Genomic DNA, 8475 nt, shown 5'->3' with positions numbered 1-8475 from the left:
CTTTTCTAAGTATTTAACTAAGAAAGCTACAAATTTATATTGGTAATGGTAAAATTTACTTTAGCACACCAAATGATTATTAAGATTAATTAGATATTAAAGGGGTAATATTTTAGTAACTCACTGTTTTATTTAAGAGAAAATTTAAAAAAGGTCCAATACCCTAACTTTTAGAGTGCCTATATTTTCAAAAGTAGGTGTGATTTTTTCATTAAAGCTTCAGCACATGTAGACATTTTACTTTTTTAAGGAAAAGGGTTTTGGTATATGTATAGTTTGTCTTTTAATTTGAGCAATTTTTTCTCAATCAGATAATTATCATCTCTTAACATAATTATAATGTTTTTTTACTGTCTATGGTTTGTTATGGTTGATATTCTTATTCATTGCTCACTTTGTTTTGACAGACTGTATTATGTATATCTAAGTATGTTTGCGAAATTATAAGCCGACATTATTTGTATCAATGAATTTGTAGCAAAGCAGATTGTTTTGTGTAGCAAAGTACTTCAACCCCATTCTGAATTTGTTCGGTCATACTTTACTCTTAGGTGGCTAATAACTTTACCATTTTCAGGAGCTCTGGGAAGAAAACTAGAGTGCCTCTGTTAGTCTTCAGGTTTTAGAAATTACTGATGTTTTCCACAATGGCTGCTTCCCATAGTATTGCTACAGACTATGGAAAACTTGATTGATTCTAATTTGCTATCTTGAGAACTAAAGAAAGCATAAAGAGATGATAAATTGTGTAGCTGGGTTTATAGCTATATGATCTAAAATAGCATGAATATGTAGTTTTAATATAATAATTGTAATCATAAAGATTTATATATGATCTAATGCTTTAATATATTTGTATGTAGTTGTCTAGTGGATTAATTAGAGAAAATATTATCAAAGAAAGTTAAGTATAGTTATTTTCTTCTAATTGTTTCTGTATAATCTTTCTAATTTCAGAAAATTGAGGATGGGACTTGAGAAGCTAGCTTGCAAGTTATGATTAAACGAGTTTCAAGTATGGTTCATAGTCTCTCTCTTTGTTTCTTCTTGGCTAGTTGTTTATCGAATACATTTTAGCGCCCCCTACTGTTTAAAAGGTTCACTTTCATGAAGAATAATAATAGTAGGTTATTTTTTTAGCTTCAACTGTCCACTGATGTTTTTATTTTCATGTCATTTTATAGAAAGAACTAAATCAATAGTTTATTGGCAATAGGGATGGAGGAACTGTCAATTTTTTTTAACAAGAGAAGGTAATATTCTGGTAGGAAACTAATTTACTATCATGAGATATTGTTTCTTTTTTCTATTGTTTTGAAAACAGATTTTTTAAATGGATTTGGTTCAGAATTAGCCTTAATATTAGTACTAATTGGAATTGTTTTAGTGGGACACTCTAAATTCCAATGAATAATCATTCCAAAAGCCTTGCTTTAATTTATGCATCACGTGTAGGACAAATCATGATGACTAATTATATATATGCTATAATGATAACCAGATGCTATAGTGAATCAATGTTAAGATCATCTCAGTGATTCATTCATTCCAAAGTTTATATATTCTCTTTTTCGTTTTTTACCTATTAAAATTCATTCCTTATTGCTCAAATGGTTTTGATTGTTCTAGTGCTGAGATTTTTAATTGTATGTTATAGCAGTTGCTTGATTTTCTAGTACCATGATTCTTAGTCCCACTAAAGATTTCTTGGTCTAAATCTATTACTAATTTCTAGTACTTTAGTTTCATTAAGCTTTCAAGAGATTCAAGTGTTGTTTTTAATTTAAAAATCAGATTCTAAAATGGTAGCCACTAACTAATTGGGTTTGGATCAAAGACAAGATTTTAGCTTGGGTTGTGGCAATTAAATCTAATCTATACATATGGAAATAATGAAAACAATATGACTAAATGAAAATTTTAATCTATACATATAATGAAAAATCTAATCTATACATATAAAAGCTTACCTAACCATCTATCAATACCAAGTCAAAAAATTCAAACAACACACAATAAGTTTTCTTCCTTATATCACCGCAGCACATAAACAAATTTTCCAGAACCTACTTCTCTAATACACACAAGTTTTCAACCTTCCGTTATCACCGCAGCACACAATTTTAATCTCAGAACCTACTTCTCTATGGATGAATATTTAAGATATTCAAACTCCTCTAACATTTTAAAGATATTAATAATAAGAGTTAAAAGAACAAATTCCGTACCTCTTGCAAATTACCTTTGCAATGCTCCTTGCCAATTCGATCCCCAACCTAAAGAATATAATCAATACTTAAAAGATTAATACAAAATTAAAATTTGTCAATAGATATTAAACAAGCTTGTATGATAAACTAACAAACTAAACAACATGGCAAGCAAGCTTAAACAACCAAAAATAAAAGTTGGAATATGACCAATCAGAATAAGGCCTAACTGTTCAGTGGATGGGTTTAAACTTTACAAGAGTGATATTGCATTGAAATATTGGGCTTTCTATTTTTCTTACTGTTTTCAGAATCTGAAGAGATTTTTCTTACTATTTTTCTTACTGTTTAAACTGTTTAGTGGATGCTTTCTATACGTGTTTAGTGTAAAGCAGACCCAAAGTTGGGTTCCCCTTAAAAAAAAGAAAAAGAAAGACCCAAAGTTGGGTTTAGTCTAGATCAGCATTCCTATAAATTAAGATTAAAGGTACATATTATTTTGTATTAACTTTTCATGACCTTTACCACTTCCTCAGCCTATCAACTCTATTTGGTAAGATTGCTGGTTTTTAGACTTGTGAGTAATAAATTGTAATACTAGATGGAATACATTGTTGCTATAATGAGTTTTAAATTAACAAGTGCTCCTCATTTATTTATTATTGTCAATATATATAGGAAGATCATTTAAAGCCTAAAAATAAATAATTTTTATTTATTCAAGAAGTAAAGGAATATTTTAATCTTAAACATTAGATTATAATTCATGGTTTAGAAACAATGTCGTTACACGATTTTTTTATGATCAAATGACCTATATATAAAAATAAAAATGTGTAATATATTCAAGAAAAATTATAGCAAATAAATAATTTTTCTTGAATATATTAGTAGCTGGCTTCCATGCCATTATATGAGATTAAAATTGTAATTTTTTTGGAGTTATCCTCTCTATTTTATTAGTTCTTTGGATGGGGATCTGGGAAAAGTAGCAAAATGTTGAGTGTTTGTGCTGAGTGTTGTGTTTTGGGATTCTTGTACAAGTCTGGAAAGATAGGTTGCTAGTTTATGGTGCTATTGAGACTAGGTACTATCTATGGTATATTATGACTAACCTTTCTTCTGTTTCTTCTTAGTGCTATTGATTCATCTAGTTAGTGGTTTTATTTGTTACCTCTAACTTAGTTATAAACATCCTAAATTTATTTGGTTTCAGTCTAACTTAGTTATATACGTATATTCTCTTTTGTGCTGCTGCTTAATTATATATTGGTTTCATTGGCTTGCTCCAAGTGTGCTGACTCTAACATTTACTGAATTGTTTTATGCCAATTTATATGGACAAAAACAGTAGACAAAAAATTAAAGTGATGAATTCAATGGTTTATGCTCAAAGTGGCCATGTCATTATGGTTTGCTTATATATACACACACACACAAACATAATGGCCAACTATTGAGCTAAACTATTCATTTACTCAAAGTGATGTGTATGTGAGATATTTAAGCACCATGGTGTCCATTAATTCTTTTCTTAGTTTTTATGATATTAATTAAAAAAGTTTTGAGAAAGTACTAGATTTTCTACGTTTTTGGATTATATGTGCTTTGTAATTGCATTATCAACCTGTCATGAAATTAATATAATCCTAATACATATTTAGTTTTAAATAATTAGAATACTATCTTTTTAACATAACTAGGAGGAGCTTTTATATTTATTTGGTACCAAATTATTTCAGAGCTTGTCTGTCTGCTTATTTTACAGTGTAATGTCTTCTTTTAACCACCCATTTTCATTTGTAAAAGTTATGATTAAATGCTTTCAATTTCACCATCCATCATGCCAGTTTCAAATAATGTTTGTTTGAATCAATTTGATAGCTATAAGTTGGTGTGTTGTGAACCTTTCCATATACATGCATTGACAGTATTGTCATTGTGTATTGTCATTTTTATTGGGTTATTTAAAAAATTCTATCATTATTTGATCACTTACCTGATTAAAAAAGACTAGAGTTTTTCTTCTCTTTTTTTTTTTTTTAATGACATAAAAGAGTTTCCCTAACAATAGCCTTGGTAGAACATTAGAGTGTAAGCTCTTTCATTCAAGTTGTTGATATTTAATTTTGTTTATTCGTATTTTGCTGAATATTCTTCTTATTTTAAAATATAATACTTAATATTCTTCAATAGTGTGTTACTTTATTTTAGTACCAGTTTTTTGTTGGTTCCTTGATCTGTAATGGGCGTGAAACAAGCACTTTTGTTAGGAAAGGTCATAAAACAGTAGACATGCCTCTTGACAGTGATGTTTTCCAAGTTTTTCTTGGCTACAATGATCCTTAACAGGTATATGCATTTGTCTATATGTATATTTTTTTTTAAAATGAGTTTCAATTCTTAGTTATAAATTTTGCTTGTATAGATAGCTATTGGTTTATTCTACATGGTTCCTGAGATCTGAAGCAATCATGATGTTGGGTTTTCTATTTGGTGGAATTAAGTTAAAGAATTTGACTTGAAATTTATGAAATTGTTCAAATGGTTTCATTGTTTGATGGCCTGAAATTAAGGTTCATATTGCACTAGGATACCAACTTGGGAAGACATAAATAGTGTTCATGGGTTACAATGGCCTAACTAGGTTCAAGTAAAGTGTTTTACTGCATGTAAGTTAGCAAGAAACAAAAGGTTGTCGAGAGAAAATTAGTAACTTATAAATTCATCAACTGTACTTCTGGTTTATAAGATAAACATGTGTCAAGTAGACTTCTGTAACTTGTTATATTTTAATTGCTTGGTTATTATTTATGTAGACATTTGTTGGCATTATGTGGTCATTAATACATGAGATATACAAATACCACTATCCTTATTCTAGACATAATAGTAACTTACAAAAACTACAATATTATAGAGTTCCAATTCTACTGAAAAACAAGATTAGTTGTACTAAATTTGCAGAAGAATAATGAAACAACTACCTGATTATATGCATATTATTCATATGATTTTCACAATTTAAACACTATACTTTCATGAAGTCTCAATTATATTCTCTTAGAAGAACTGTATTCTCGTCACATTTTTAACGCCTAGAATCAAGACATAAAGCATTTCTAGACATCTTTTTCGATGAATTATATGGTAGAAGTTTTAATATCCTTGCAGCACACACACACACTCACATGCATCCACACAGTTGGAACTTTCCTGACAGTGCTCGTGAAGCAATAAATATTATAAGTTCCAGAACTTACACTCCTGCCATTCATGGCTGGAATAAGATTTCTCCTGTTTGAAACCGCTCTTTTGAAAGAGTGAACTGACCTTCTCCTGCTGTGTCAGATGATGCTCGTGTATCTTTGAGTAGCTCAGCCTCATAATCATAGGCAACATAACAGAGATTCTGTATAGAAATAAGGTCATAAATAGAACTCAGCTTCAGCAAGGTCTCCTTACAAAAATGAGAGAGAAGAGCAGTAGAAAACAAAATTGAAACATTCCACTAAAACACAGGATACTAATGGTATTAGTAGTTTAATGTACCATGAGAAAAATATTTTCTTTGAGGGTGCAAAGCTGATAGTATTAAAACAGAATAACTACAGTCAGAAAAAACGAGGATAAATATTCAACAACAATATTCTGCACTCAAGAAACAAGCAAGACTTGTACCTCTTTCAAAGTGCGAACGGTGTACAGCAATTCAAAACTAATATTGTTCTGCTGCATCAACTCCTTAAGAAACCCGGTAAGTTTTAGTGCTCCCAGTCCCACAACCTCCACACCCACTTTGCGCATTACTTTACCATGTAAAACTAGAAGCCGAAAAAGAAAAGAAAAGAGTATATTTCAGATCCCCAAACATTGAATGCAACCAAGATATGATATAAAAGAAAGCACTGGAAAATCCATAGAATGAAAATGAAAAAAGAAGAATAAAAGCAGCAAGGCTGCATGGAAAGTTAAAACTGTAACTTATACTGCAGGGCTAATCAGTATATATCATAGGTAAATGAAACCTTGTTGATAGTTTAAGGAAGCATAAAGCATATAAAAGATAAAAGAGAAACTATCGCTCCTTACTTGGAACAACTGATGTGACTTGAAACCCAATATTTACAACAATTCCTGAAGTTCTTCTAGCAGCATACAAAACTAAAGTTGCCTACATTTTCAAAAACAGAAAATGGATAAGATCTTACAAATAAAAAACATCTATCAAAGAATCAATCGAACATTTTAAGCCAAAAGCAAAAGGTCCAAATTACTCATAAACAAGCATAAGTACATAAAGCATCTCAGCTTATAGTGTTAATAAGTAAATTTGGTGCCTGTTCAGGATTGTCAACCACTCAAGTCACAGAAGCTTGCTTTACAAAAGGAAAATGAAGAATGAAAATTGGATCAAGGCCTCGAAATCTATATCCGATGGTAAATGTCATTTTTGCATGAAACAAACTAATCTTAATTCTTTACCAAAGAGGGGTAGCTCAAATGATAAGGCATATGGCTTGCTATATCACAAGGTATGAGGTTACCTACATAGCAATTGTTAGCGGAATCCTAGTTTTAAAAAAATAAAAAATTACTCTTATTTCTTTTAGTATTAAATATTTTAGAATATTAAACAGCAGCGGCAAGTTAAGGCTTAGCAAAATTTACTTGATTAATTGCACAAACAGTAGGAACATTCATGTTAAATAGTGCTGTATATATAGCTTCCTTGAGTTGCCGTCTTGATGCTTTTGCAGATTCAGTATCTGCAATAAAAAGACAGAAACCACATCATAAGGACAGAAAGTCTCTCAAACAAGAAAAACACACAATTCTCAAGTGTCTCACTAAGGAATTACACGACTAAACTTCAAAAAAATTGAACTATCTAAATTACAGAAAAGGCAATGAATATATAGAAGTTGACCATCATAATGCAATATTGGTATAGACACAACCACTGGCTGTGATGGTGCTCTTACCTGCATCCTGTAAAAGACATATCAAATATACATATGTGAGTAAAGAAGCTCATTTCATGAAAGCCAAAGCAAAGAAAAAGAGAGGAGCTACCTGCTATAAATAGTGGAAAAAAACTGTCTAAGTCTGGTATACATTGGATACTCAATGTTACCAAATTCCTGCATATGAGAAAGTGACAATTGGGATTACACACAGTTGTGGTTAATGAATGAATGAATGATGAAACTTTGAAGTTGGTAGTTAAAATGTGACCAAGAAAGTAGCAGAGCGCACAGATGGAGCAGCATACTTGCTCTAACCGTATTTGCAATAGCCAGAGCCACCTGGTCAAAGGACAGAGAAGAACATAATAATAGAAAACAAGAAATGGGTATTGACTAGTGTTCCTTCCTATATAATAACACCACAAGGAGCATATAGTTATATTTTAATTGCCTGGTTATTATTTATGTATACATTTGTTGGCATTATGTGGTCATTAATATTATTGATTAGTTGTAGATATCAGACTTAAAGGAAACCAAGAACCCATGCACACGTGCCTTACACTAGAATATCATGTATACATTTATGAGGTGCATGTACCAATGTAGAGTCCAAGAACTTTACTTAGCTAAGATAGATAATAGTATTATAGTATGTTTAGCATTATCTTTGTTACTGTGGATTTTTGGTTCAGACCGGGAACTATTTGGACACTCATAGTAGTACTTATAGATTTTCTAAGTTTAACCTATAGTTTAAGAATATTAAGTATAACCTAAGGTATGATTAATGTGACTGATATTAAGGATTATATTATTATATTATAAGGTTTAGACATCAACCAATAGGATTTTAAGCACATGTTTTGAATGGTAATTAAGGATTAAGTATTTTTGAGGATTAAATTAAATAAGGGTAAAGTTTGAATGTTATAGGGTCAGTCAGCAGCTTTGAGTACGTTGAGGGCTTAGTCAAGGCTGATTACTCCATTCAAACTCAGCTAAAAATGTGTAAATTCGTGTTTAAATATTCAGCGTATGCCGATATATCGCAGCTATAGGGGGCGATATATCGCAGCACGTAGATATGGAAAACACGAATCGATGCACGGTCGCCTCGGGAACAAAGGTCCAGGCGATATATCGCCTATAGGGGGCGATATATCGCCTCCACCAGCATGAATTCAAATACATTTGAATTCTTTTCCCTTCAGCCATTCAAACTCCTTCAACAGTCCAGCATCTTCTGAACGAGTCTTCAGCCTCTGCTGAACGATTATTCAAATGATTTTCAC

At 31.0% G+C, this 8475-nt stretch overlaps 1 pseudogene; it reads right to left on the bottom strand.

The window, feature by feature from the left end:
- Nucleotides 1-5469: 5469 nt before the first annotated feature.
- LOC133814300 (actin-related protein 8-like) lies at nucleotides 5470-7664 on the bottom strand (annotated as a pseudogene).
- Nucleotides 7665-8475: the final 811 nt, after the last annotated feature.

Source organism: Humulus lupulus, chromosome 2 (assembly GCF_963169125.1).
Source record: "Humulus lupulus chromosome 2, drHumLupu1.1, whole genome shotgun sequence".
NCBI classification, from domain to species: Eukaryota; Viridiplantae; Streptophyta; class Magnoliopsida; order Rosales; family Cannabaceae; genus Humulus; species Humulus lupulus.
The sequence above is the reverse complement of the archived record's forward strand: the minus strand, read 5'-3'. Positions and strand labels throughout refer to the sequence as shown.